The sequence below is a fragment of the Trachypithecus francoisi genome, unplaced genomic scaffold (genome assembly GCF_009764315.1).
Source record: "Trachypithecus francoisi isolate TF-2019V2 unplaced genomic scaffold, Tfra_2.0 Lachesis_group11, whole genome shotgun sequence".
Classification (NCBI taxonomy): Eukaryota; Metazoa; Chordata; class Mammalia; order Primates; family Cercopithecidae; genus Trachypithecus; species Trachypithecus francoisi.
Window position 1 is genome coordinate 118921302 of NW_022681456.1, and position 13615 is coordinate 118934916.

The following is a 13615-nucleotide window of genomic DNA, read 5'->3' on the forward strand; positions in this document are numbered from 1 at the left end:
CTCCATTGAAAAAGGACACACAACCCTTTGCACTTTGTAAGCTGCAAAGAACCTGTTCAACAACTTTTCATCTTATGCTTTGAACACCTTTTGTGATCTTTTCCTGAGTCAGTTATTTCACTGGGGGTTGCAAAAATGGTGTTCTAACTGTAGTAGTCTGTATTTATTAACTAGCATTTTTCTGTAAGGAAGAACTTTCTTTTTTTAAGAGACGGAGTCTAGCTCTGTCTCCCAGGCTAGAGTGCAGTGGCATCATCAGAGCTCACTGAAGCCTCAACCTTCTGGGTGCAAGCGATCCTCCCACCTCAGCCTTCTGTGTTGCTGGGAACAAAGGCACATGCCACTGTGCCCGGTAAGAGCATCTTTTAAGAAAACCATTTTAATGAATTTCTCAGTGGACCACTGGGTAGTGGTTTGTTTCCAATTTTGTTGAAAGCACTTGGAAAGCTCCTGATTTTTAAAAGGATTTGTTACCCAGTTACTGGAGCTATTCACTTTCTCAATACTACCCCCAGTATTTTCAGTTATTCCTATGTTTGGTCCCCAGGATATTTTAAAATGCAGGCAATACAGGATTTGAAGTAAAGGTGGAAGAGAGGTTCGGCAATCTATGGTAAGATGGAAGAAAAGCTAAGTGGAAACCAAAAACGAGCATGGCATCTCGACTGCACCAGTTCTCAGAAAAGCTGTTTTAGAATGTATACTTGTAGAAGTTGAGGATCTAGAAATTAGTTCCCATAAAACTCTGCATGCTTTGGGACTTCTTGGAAAGTTTTTGCATGAAGCCAGAGGTCTATAGTACAGAACACTGAGCAAAGTCTTCCAGGTTTGGTTGATGACAAGCTAAGGACAGAAATAAAGGAATTTAGAGACTGGCTTTCAAAACAATAGCCTGGATTTCAAGCCTATTGTATTGTTACTATTTTGAATTTCAGAAGCCAAATATTAATTTCTTTTTTTCCATTCCTTTTGTAACATCTAAACAGTGTCAAAACCCTATCTCCAGGGCAAATGGATTCCCCAGGCAGATGAGAAAAAGATCACATCACTCATGTTCAGAATATTACCCCAGGTGCACAAGTATTGTGGAATTTTGTGCATTCGGATGGAAGACAACTGTTTCCTTATCTTCTTCCAATGTCAGGAGTAAGTTTGGTGATTATAACTTTGGCAATATCTTTTAAGCAGAATTAGTATATTATGTAACATGTTTTATGACCATCCTTAATACAATTTTGGGTTATGGCTCCTTACAAAATGATTTTAAATATCATTAAGCCATAATATATACATGCAGTCATCCTGGAAGGAATAAATACATTGGTCATTTTTTTGGTCTCAAATAATTTAAAACAATCTTTGTGATTTCTCATGTCAAGGGGCCATAGTAGTAAGTCACAACACATTAAATTGACCAGTTATTTTAGTCTAGTCTATTCATGATGGAGAATAGTACACTATGCCTGCTCTAGAGGCTGAGTCAGTGGTTCCAAATCCTAACTCCCACACTATGCAGCTTTGGGCACATTACTTATCCCCCCAAGCCTCCATTTCTTCATCTGTAAAACAGAAATGCCAGTAATAGTACTCGTCTTGTTGGGTTGATAGGATTAAATGACATAATGTATGTAAATACCTGGCATATGTTAAATATTAGTTGTTTTTATTGTTGTTGTAATTATTCTTGACTAAGAGAGGAGATGATATCCAAGTCACCAGCCTGCTGACTCAAAGAATTTCTTCAATATCTAACTTTCTTGATAAATGAATTTTCTTAAAATGTCAAGTGTTAAAATTAACAGTTGAATTTCTCTGAGTCTTACATAGGAAAACTAGAATTAACCTCACTCCTCCTAAAATAAAAGTAGAAAATACGATGAGGATGTTGATCCAGGAAGAACCTTCAGTTTCTTGAAAATTATACTCCAGCTTCCCTGTGCCACCTCTTTGCTTACAAAGTTTTCGTTTTTACACATTGCAAGTCAGCATTCCTCTTTCAAAAAATAAATATTCTGAACTGCCTTGGTTAGGATTCTGAATTAGAAACAATAAGTTATATGCCAGTGTTATGAGACAAATGTATAGCCAGTTTATATTTCTGACTTGGAGTAGTCCAAATGCTATCCAAGTATTAATAAAATTTGTATTTATTTAAAGTAATTCGGCAACTCATATTTTAAAAATTGTCTTTTCTCCCATAGTGTTATAAAGAATCCACACATTGTTCCTAGTATGGACAATCAGGTGTGGTTATAAAGTATCTCCCAATTAAGGCTGTTAGGACTTAGATAATGGCTTCCCAAAGGTCAGATGTTTTAACCTGAGGAGAAACAGATTTCTTGAGTTCTTTCCACCACCCTGTGATGGCACTTCAGGGTCAATCTGTGAAGCTGGAATTCTCATTCAGTTGCCCCTAACTATATTTTGAAGGAAAGAAGCAGTGGAGGATGGGGAGAGTAACTATTGCAGTGTCCATACTAATTCCTAGATTCCTTTCAAGATTGAGGACCAAGAGCAATCCAATTTGGCTCTGAGAATGCTAGTTGAAATCCCTCCTCAGTAATTCAGCCCTTTTCCCTCTTCCTTTCTTTAGTCAGCAGCGTCCCATGGTGACCGGTTTTAAAAGAAATCATCCTCTTCAGCAGTTACCTAGCACCATGGCAACGAGGACGTCAGCAAAGCAGGATAGACCCTGCACAAAACAGCTCCAACCAGGCTCCCTCCCTGCCTCTCCACTTCAGCCTTGCCTGAGACCTAGGGATGGGGCTAACAATATCTAGACTAGTATACCCCAGAATTCCTGTGTGTTTCTGTGGTTTTTCCCCATAAGCACAGATACTTGGGCATACAGTAAACTATGTTACAGAAATCTCCCTCCCCCCACACAAAAAAAATAGATCATATTTAAAGGGTGAGGATGGGTGATGGGATGGGGACAGGGAGGTAGGTATGGGATAGTCTTTTGGGTTTAAGGAAATATAAAAATTATGTTTGTGTTTATAAGGTAACAGTAAACTGATAGTAGGGGAAGTCAGAGCCCTAAACATATGATGTGGTTTATATTTAGGCACAGGACCTCAGGGAAATTTTTAAAAATATTATTATTTACTTGAGAGTGAAATAGACAAATGGCTTTAACAAGCACTGAAGGGGGTGTAATGCTGTCCGTGGTGCTGAACACTCCATTGTCCCAGATGTGTGCTAAGGGGGATCCAGAGGGCAGGTTAAGGAACACCTTGCCAGGTCAGGGTACTGACTGTAAGAAAGAAAGAGAGGGGTTGAGGTTAAGAAAGCATCATTTATCTTCCATACTGAGCAACTCTGAATGGTCAGGATAAAATCTTCAGATAGAAAAAAAAAAAATAGAGAAGGAAGGAGGTTTGGGTGATTGAATCTTCCCCTTTTCATATGGAGATTTTTGGTCTGAGCCAATCAGGGCAGAGATTTCTGCTGCTTTGCTCCTGAAAGGAAAAGTGGGGGAAGGGAGGGAGAAGATGGCCACATTCTCCCCTTCAGCCACATGATCCATTTCCCATGTGACACATTCCAGAGCCTTGGAAAGGAGAAAGGAGGGGCAACAAGAGAGTGGGGCTGGGGGCGGGAAGATGGTTTAACAGTCTACCCTGCACAGCGTCATCTTGTCTCCCTAACAGGAAGCAGGCTGTGAGCCAAGGGAAAGGCAGAGGACAGAAATGAATGTGTTTCCAGGCTTTCCTGGTGGTTTATGGCATTCTCCAAACTCGTATGCAAGGGCTATTCCTGACCAAGAAGATCTAAGGAGAACGTCTCTGAAATCAAGTCCGGATGAAGGTATGTGATAGGAATCCCTTGGTATTGCGACTGAAATTTGGCTCAGAGGACATAATGCCTTATTTTTCTCCAGGCAATTTAGAGATTTTGTCCTGCCTTAGATGCTGGTTAGAGGCTTTAGGTTTGTTACCAGTCCAGAAAAGATGCCTAGGTAGTTCTGTAAAATGAAAATTTGTCAGAGTATGTGCCTGTTGAAAAATTGAATGGAAATTGTGTATGGTGATAATTAATGAAACAAAGCACTCATTGATGAAAAGGATTTTTTCCCCTTGAATCCTGGAAAGAGGGGAAAAAATTACTGAAACCAACTAGGTTTCAGCATCACTGCAATAAAAACCTGTTTCATCCCTTTTCAGCTGCTTATGCTATGCCCAGAGGTTATTGGCAGTGGCTTGGGGAGCCAAAGTGGGCAGGCATGCTGTTCCTTTGTGCTATGTGATCATCTTCCTTCTGATGTTCCTGGTACCAGGGCTGCTTGTGATTGTTCCCAGCTCTGATTTAGGACAGTAGACTGCCACAGAATTTCACATCTTGTAGAATTGCTAGCCACAAGACCCTAGGGAAGTTCTCAAAGGAATCTATCAAAGTTACAGGCTAAAATAATCAGCCATAAACTCAAATTTTCATGTCTTTGACTATTTTCAGCACAAAGAGAGGGGCCCCTTTAAATTTTATTATGTCTTTATTTAACAAATACTTAAGAAAGTTCTTGCTAATGTGCAAGGCATTCTTCTAAGCACAAACAGTCATTGAATCCTTATAAAAACCCTTTGAGGAAGGTTTTATTACCCACATTTTAGAGATGAAGAAACAGAGGCACAGAGAAGTTAGGGAACTTTCCCAAGGTCACACAGCTAGCAAATAGTAGAAACAGAACTTGGACCTATGAAGCTTGACCCCAAAGCCCGTGCTCTTAACCACTGATCTATGCTGCTTGCCTCCTCATATTATTTCAAATGATGTCAGCAGTCAATTTGGCTTCAAATTTCGTTCAACTGACGCTACTAGAAGATTGAATCAGCTTGCTTTGCTAAAACAGATCCCCAGAGAAATCTATATTTAATCTTAAATTATCCCTGTAGTCACATTCTGTACCCCCAAGTAACCCAGTAAGTAATTGCTGTTCTGTTTCCCTTGTGCTGTATAGATCTCTGTAGTAAAATGCTATGTTACTATGGTGACCAATTGATGTCTAAAGAAAAAGAAATCTGGAATTATGTCATGGGTTTTTTTAAAAAATCGAACCTAGAAACACTCTTCCATCCTCAGAACCCGGCAAGGCCAGCCTAAGCATGTTGTCTTTAAAAGCACCTACCTAGTTCTCAAAATAAAATAAATAGATTAAAAACTTCTAAAACTATGTATATAAACTGTAATATCAAACTGACTGGATGTATTGTTTTAAAATGATATTATACCTTAAAATAAGGGAATAGGTTTCTTTTGCAAATTATTTTAGGTTTTTAAGGGTAAAAGAGGAGATTTGCTAATAACTTTTTTTAACTGCTAGAAATTTCTGAGATATAGAGATTTCCTTTTTTGATCTGTGTGGATTTCCTTCTGGCCTTTGATAATAAAAGATGACTGATCCGATTCCTATAAGCTATGGAAAAACTAAAAAGTTACTAGTTCCCTTCAGGGTTTCATTGCGCAGTACTTTAAAAAGTAATTGTGTCCTCCACAATATTGAACTTTAGTCTTTTAGCTTAAGCCTTTGATCCCTGCTGAAATCTACGTTTCTCTGGGACAAGTAACACTTTTATGCTATTACAGTCACATGAGTGAGCTTCTTGAGGGATGGTATCCTTTCCTCTTTGGATTTCTAGCACTTATCACTAGGCCTGATTTATGGTGAGCTCTCAATATACTCTTGTGAATGAAGTCTGAGGAGACTCAACACAATGGCAGTATTCTGCTGGTGCCAATTTGGGAGTCCATGCCTGTTTTATTTTGCATGTATTTATAGGGAGGACAGTGAGGAGACACATGTGTAGTAAGAACTTGGTAACAGTCAAAATTATATCTGAAGTTTATATAGTTAGACTGGCCCTGGAGCAGCAGCAAATTCGAGTTTAGAAAGTATACATAAATTATTTCCTGGAGATCACCAATCCCCCTGACATTTTTATTTACATTTAGAATGAAGTTCTCCTGATATTTTTATTCATATCTAGATGGAAGCACCCCTAACAGTCTTATTTTCTTCTGATGCTTTGCGTGGTCCCATCTCCAAGTGTTGAAACAGTTCAACTCAGTTTGAGAGTGAATGTCTTGAGAAGTCAACTCCTGCCCCAGGCAATTCTCTCCTAATTCAGTCTGGCTCCCAGTCCTTAGAACTCTGAATAGAAAGCTCACAGGACTGCAGGACTCTTTCCTACGGAACTCTGGGATCTTGAGGGTCAGTGTGGGTTAGGATCAGACTGCCTTTCCCAAACCATGGCATGACTGAAGAAGATTGTTCTTTATGAAGAAGATTGTCCTGGAGCATTTTGAAAGCTTGGTCAGGATTTAAATTCAAATTAGCAAGATAGTAAGGCTTAAAATAGTCACCCTCCTGATAATACACACAAATATAACCTATGATTTTTCTATCTAATTAAATCATTAAGGGGTTATAGATAAGGTGTGGGTCCTTGAATTCTACCAGCTCATGCTGCTCACCTCAAGCATTACCTGCTGAGCGAGCTGCACAAAAGAGACAACAGCCCTGATGGAAGCACAAACCAGCTGGCAAGTGCTACATGCCCCCCACACATGCAGGGCTTCTCAGATAAGCAGGGCTAGCACACACATGAGGCATGGATCTGGAAGCCTAGCTGCGCTTCCTACGCATCCCTCTGGAATCTAAAAGGGGGCAACCTAGTCAACCAGCTAAATGGGAGGATAGAACAGAGGGAGAGAAAGTGGAGAGGTTTCCCCTTGAGGAGAGGCCTTGCCAAGTATGATTTCAACCTAGAGGTGAGGGGTGAAAACAGAAATAAGAAGAGAGACAATGAGCATGGGTGAAGAATATGAGAAAGTGATACCTGAGTCCTGCCTTTCAGACACAACAGCTTGCCTGCAAGTAAACCCTGACAAATGAGTCAGGGCCTGCCAGGGGAATGATCAAATATGTTCCTAGGGTGTATATAGGGAGGGGAGAGGAGAAAGAAGGACCAGAGTGTGGACGCAGTTTCTTCTCTATCAGCCAAGGCAAAAAATTGGATGACATGGGAGTTGTGATCTCTGAGAGGATGGCTTAAAAAGGAAAAGGGAGGCTGAGTGCCATGACTCATGCCTGTAATCCCAGTACTTTGGGAGGCTAAGGTGGGAGGATTGCTTGAGCCCAGGAATTTGAGACCAGCCTAAACATAGGGAGACCTTAGGCCAGACATGGTTGCTCATGCCTGTAATCCCAGCAGTTTGGGAGGCCGAGGTGGGCAGAACACTTAAGGTTAGGAGTTTGAGGCCAGCCCGGCCAACATGCTGAAACCCCATCTCTACTAAAAATACAAAAATTAGCTGGGCATGGTGGCAGGTGCCTGTAATCCCAGCTACTGGGGAGGCTGAGGCAGGAGAATTGCTTGAACCCGGGAGGTGGAGGTTGCAGTGAGCTGAGATTGTGCCACTGCTCTCCAGCCTGGGTGACAGAGCAAGACTCCATCTCAAAAACCAAAACCAAAACCAAAACAAACCAAAACAAAACAAAACAAAAACCAGGGAGATCTACAAAAATAGCTGGGTGTGGTGGCACGCACCTGTGGTCCCAGCTCCTCGGGAGGCTGAGGGGGGAAAATTGCATGGGCCTGGGAGGTTGAGGGTGCAGTGAGCAGTGATTGCTCCACTGCACTCCAACCTGGGTGACAAAGCAAGACCCTATCTCAAGAAACAAAAAATAGGCCGGGCGCGGTGGCTCAAGCCTGTAATCCCAGCACTTTGGGAGGCCGAGATGGGCGGATCACAAGGTCAGGAGATCGAGACCATCCCGGCTAACACGGTGAAACCCCGTCTCTACTAAAAATACAAAAACTAGCTGGGCGAGGTGGCGGGCGCCTGTAGTCCCAGCTACTCGGGAGGCTGAGGCAGGAGAATTGGCGTGAACCCGGGAGGCGGAGCTTGCAGTGAGCTGAGATCTGGCCACTGCACTCCAGTCCGGGCGGCAGAGCGAGACTCCGCCTCAAAAAAAAAAAAAAAAAAAAAGAAAAAAAAATAAAAGGCAAAAGGGGAGTTACCACCATTAATATATTTGCCTGTTTGTAGAGTCATTTTCCCTTGACCAAACCTTTAAAGCAGTCATCTCCTGGAGCCTTTCATTCAGTATACTCTTCCAGACACTGCATGTCTGTCATGTTTAATTCTCATAGCAACTCTCTATGATATGCATTATTAGCCCCAATTTTCGCTGAGGAAACTGAAGCTCAAAGAGATTAACTTACCTGTTCAGTGTCCACAGATGGCAGGTAGAATCAGGATCTGAATCTAGGTCTTTTTAAATTCTGTGCTTTTTTTACTATATCACAAGTAAAGTTCTTTTGTCTGCATTCTTTTAAAACATGTTTTTGAATATTAGATTAATACAAATATCATTCTAGAAAATTTGGAAAATATAAAGCAGTATAAAAGGATAATGACAATAAAAATCAGTCATGATCTTGCCACCTAGAAACAATCACTGTTAAAATTTTGGTGTATTCTCAATTTTTTTCAATGCATATAATAACAAAAGCAAATATTTATTGAGCACTTGCTTTGTTCCAGACATTGTCCTTAGCTCCTTTCTTGTGTAATTTATTTTATTATAAAAAATCAATAAAATGAATATTGTTTTTATTTATTCTAATTTTATTTTTTTATTTATTATTGTTTTTTTTGAGACAGAGTCATGTTCTGTTGCCCAGGCTGGAGTGCAGTGGCGTGATCTCGGCTCACTGCAAGCTCCGCCTACCAGGTTCACACCATTCTCCTGCCTCAGCCTCCGGAGTAGCTGGGACTTCAGGTGCCCGCCACCACGCCTGGCTAATTTTTTGTATTTTTAGTAGAGATGGGGTTTCACTGTGTTATCCAGGATGGTCTCGATCTCCTGACCTTGTGATCCACCTGCCTTGGCCTCCCAAAGTGCTGGGATTACAGGCATGAGCCATCGTGCCCAGCCTTACTTATTCTAATTTTATTGTTGAAGACACTCAATAAGCACAAACATGTAAAATAATTTACCAACAGCTATACAGATTATAAGTGACTTGAACCCCGAGCAGGCTGACTCTAGACCAGGCTTTCTCAACCTTAGCACCATTGGCATTTGGGGCCAGATAATTCTTTGTTGTGGTGGGGGTCGGGGACTGTCCTTGTCATTGTAGTGTTTTGGGTTTGTTTTTTTTTGAGACGGAGTCTGGCTCTGTCGCCCAGGCTGGAGTGCTGTGGCCGGATCTCAGCTCACTGCAAGCTCCGCCCGCCGGGTTTACGCCATTCTCCTGCCTCAGCCTCCCGAGTAGCTGGGACTACAGGCGCCTGCCACTTCGCCCGGCTAGTTTTTTGTATTTTTTTAGTAGAGACGGGGTTTCACCGTGTTCACCAGGATGGTCTCCATCTCCTGACCTCGTGATCCGCCCGTCTTGGCCTCCCAAAGTGCTGGGATTACAGGCTTGAGCCACCGCGCCCGGCCTAGTGTTTTGGGTTTGTTTGTTTTCCAGAGACAAGGTTTCACTCTGTCACCCAGTCTTGAGTGCAGTGGTACAATCGTGACTCACTGCAGCCTGAAACTCCTAGGCTCAAACTCCTAGGGCCCAACATGCCCTATCTTCTGCGTGTTAGTTTTTTCCCTTTAGGTCTATGATGGTCCCACCTCAACCTTCCAAAGAGCTGGAACTGTAAGCATGCACCACCATGCCCAGCTTTTTTTTTTTTTTTTTTTTTGATAGAGACAGGGACTCACTATGTTGCCCAGGCTTGTCTTAAACTTCTGGCCTCAAGTGATCCTCCCACCCCAGCCTCCCAAAATCCCAAAGTGCTGGGATTACAAGCATGAGCCACTGTGCCCAACCCATTGTAGAATGTTTAGCAGCATCTGTGGCTTCTACCTTACCGGGTGTCAGTAACACTTCCCTCTCCCAGATATGACAACCACAAATGTCTCTAGACATTTCCAAATGTTCACTATGAGGCAGAATTATCTCTGATGGAGAACCACTAGTCTAGAACCTGTACTCTCGGCCACTATACTGTATAGCCTCTTCCTATTTAAAATGCACATAAAGAGCCAGACGCGGTGGCTTCTGCCTATAATCCCAGTAGTTTGGAAGGCCGAGGTGGGCAGATCACTCCAGGTCAGGAGTTTGAGAGCAGATGGACAACGTGGAGAAACGCCATCTCTACAAAAAATACAAAAGTTAGCTGGGCATGGTGGCGTGCGCCTGTAATTCCAGTTACTCAGGAGGCTGATGCACAAGAATCTCTCCAACCCAGGTGGCAGGGGCTATAGTGAGTTGAGATGACACCACTGCACTCCAGCCCGGGTAACAGGGTGCAACTCTGTCTCAAAATAAAATATTAGGTTGGTGTAAAAGTAATTGCAGTTTTTGCCATTACTTTTCATGGGAAAAACTGCAGTTATTTTTGCACCAACTCAATAAAGTGAAATAAAATGCACATAAAGTCATTTTGTTCTATATCCAAAGGGAGAAATAAATCTTCAAATTTGGGTGCAGGCCATGAAACTTTGCTGGAATGTCAGTGGCTTTATGGATCAAGAAAAGTGCTCATTAGTAGATTCTTATTAAATGCTTATTAGTAGACTCAGAGAACTAGTTACAAGCTCACAGTTGCCCAGGAGAGAGAATAACTGCACTTTTCTCACTGGTTCTCTGTGCCAAGCACCTTAGCCTTCAAGAATTTAGATTTCATGTGTACATTTGTGGCCTATCAGGACAGTGTATATCAACAAAGGTGTCAAAATATATTGCTGTGTCTCAAACAGAGCATGTTGCAAATAACTGCTTACTAATAAATAATCATTGTTTTTTTAATTCCAATAAATTTAAGGATATATACATAATAATGTTTTTTTCAGTATGATTTCTTAGATGGAGATTAAAGGGTTGAAATTACAGGTCGAGCTCCTAGAATTGCACATAATTCTGGACATATGGGGGTATATCACACATATGAACACATTTGTCATGTGCCTCTGAAGAAGAAAGATTGAAAATTGCTTCATAGGTGATTTTTTTTTTTTTTTTTTGAGATGGAGTCTTGCTCTGTCACCCGGGCTGGAGTGCAGTGGCCGGATCTCTGCTCACTGCAAGCTCCGCCTCCCGGGTTTACGCCATTCTCCTGCCTCAGCCTCCCGAGTAGCTGGGACTACAGGTGCCCGCCACCTCGCCTGGCTAGTTTTTTGTATTTTTTAGTAGAGACGGGGTTTCACCGTGTTCGCCAGGATGGTCTCCATCTCCTGACCTCGTGATCCGCCCGTCTTGGCCTCCCAAAGTGCTGGGATTACAGGCTTGAGCCACCGCGCCCGGCCTTTTTTTTTTTTTTTTTTTTGTCACCCAGGGTGAAGTGCATTGGTGCCATCTCGACTCACCGCAACCTCCACCTCCCAGCTTCAAGCAATTCTCTTGCCTCAGCCTCCTAAGTAGTTAGGATTACAGGCGCCCACCACCACGCCCAGCTAATTTTTGTATTTTTAGTAGAGACAGGGTTCACCATGTTGGTCAGGCTGGTCTCGAATTCCTGACCTCAGGTGATCGATCCACTTGCCTCGGCCTCCCAAAGTGCTGGGATTATAGGTGTGAGCCACCCCGCCTAGCCAGCATAGGTGATTTGAATTAACCATTACTGATATGCAGAGAGAATTGAATTAAGAAGCACTGAGAAATGATCATTTATAAACTGTCTAAAAACAAATGGCACTGTATATATTATCCATGTGAAATATATGAAAATACATGTTTAGCCATGTTTTCATATAGTCACATAATTTGTCCATGAAAAAATACACGTTAATGAGACATTAAATTTAACATCTGCAGCTAGGCGCAGTGGCTTACGCCTGTAATCTCAGCACTTTGGGAGGCCAAGGCGGGTGGATCACTTGAGGCCAGAAGTTCAAGACCAACCTGGCCAACATTGTGCAACGCAGAATTGAAAATTCTCAAGTAATAGAGCAAATATACAAATATAAATGGAAGACTTTCATTTTTCATTTTCCATGTCTACTAAAAAATACAAAAATTAGCTGCACGTGGTGCACATGCCTGTAATTCCAGCTATTCGGGAGACTGAGGCACGAGAATCGCTTCAACCCAGGAGGCAGAGGTTGCAGTGAGCCAAGATCGCACTACTGCACTCCAGCCTGGGAGATAGAATGAGACTCTGTCTCAAAAAAAAAAAATAAAAAATAACATCTGCTTCATAAACTTGAAGGTTACTTTCTAGAAAACCCTGACTGAGGACAGTGGTACAGATCAATTTACCCGGAATGTTGATATGAATAAGATGTGAGACAGAAGGTGACTGCTCCTGAGAAACAATGCTTACTAACTTCCTGCTCAGTGCTGATACTCGCTTCTTAACAAGTCCTTCACCTTCTTTTCAAATAGCTGTAAATGTCAACTACTTCATTGTTCTTTGCTTTGACTTTAATAAGTCTAGTCTTTGCCTCTTGATACTGAAGTCAGAACTTAGAAATGAAACCAAACATTCACCTCCAAAACAACTGGTTCCCTCTAATTCAACGAGCACACAGCAGGTGTTCAAAAAATGTTTGTTGTAATGAATTGAATGTAGTGAGGTGCAAATTCCTTGGTCAAATTGTTTTCTTCAGAATTTGAAAGACCTCATACTGGGAAGAAAGGTGTAGAAAACTGACAGAGGACTCTCAGGGGTTCTAGAAATGTTGCTCTTCCCTGAGAGGCTTGGTATTGAAATGGAAAGCAAACACAGGTGGCAGGTCCTCTCTGACCAGACCACTTCTTGCAAGGAATCTTCAGTAAGAAGTTGTTGACACATCTAGGATAGTTACTGTGAAGTCTGGGCTGGACCCTAGGGAAAATTCGTCTTTCCTTTGGAGACCCATGCTACTGATCTTTGATATCAAAAACTCTCAGTGCTGGGCCCCAGCAGCCCTAAACAACTTCCCTCTCCTCCCATCAAAATGCACTCTGAGGACGAGCTCTCTGCCAGGTGAAAGTGGTCGGTTATAAATTAAAAGAGCTCATCTCAGATAACAATGTCCACCTGTCACTTTTTGCTCATACAGCTGAAATGACCTTAGAAATCACTAGGCAAACTCATGCCTATTGTAGATATGGAAACAGAGGTTCAGGGAGATTGATGTACTTAAGGTCCTTATGCTGAAATAAAAATAAGACAAAGGTCTCTTGACTTGTTGAGTGCTTATAATCAGAATTAGAACCCAGGCTTCTTAGCCTCCAGCCCAATGTGTAAGGTGAAGTAGAAAGCACTTTAAGATTTTTGGTTTTCTAATATTTCAGACGCTAGTAGGGTAGAAGGTGATAGAATGACTGGTATGAATTTTCAATTATGTAAGAAATGCTATATTGAGTTAGTTTTTATTGCTGCTGTAACAAGTTAACACAAATTTAGTGGCTTAAGATAACACTGTTTATTATCTCACAGTTCTGTAGGTCAGAAGTCTGGGTGGGTTTGGCTGAGTTCTCTGCTTAGAGTCACCCAGGGCCAAAATCAAAATCTTAGCAGGACTGTGATCCTTTTTAGAGGCTCTGAGGTTGACTGCCCTCCCAGGCTGAGTTGGGTTGTTGGCAGAATCCAGTGCCTTGTGGTTGTAAGACTAAGATCCTATTTCCTT

At 41.9% G+C, this 13615-nt stretch overlaps 1 protein-coding gene across 2 annotated transcripts in view; it reads left to right on the forward strand.

Annotated features, from left to right (window-relative positions):
* Positions 1-1000: 1000 nt before the first annotated feature.
* GPR19 (G protein-coupled receptor 19) overlaps positions 1001-13615 on the forward strand; it is a 29630-nt gene continuing 17015 nt past the window's right edge. The window contains exons 1-2 of one of the 2 annotated variants that reach the window (XM_033222829.1): positions 1001-1146; positions 3654-3810. The gene's annotated coding sequence lies outside the window, so the exon portion shown is untranslated. Of the gene's footprint in view, positions 1147-3563; positions 3811-13615 lie in introns of those variants that run through there. The other variant, XM_033222828.1, reaches the window with a different exon arrangement.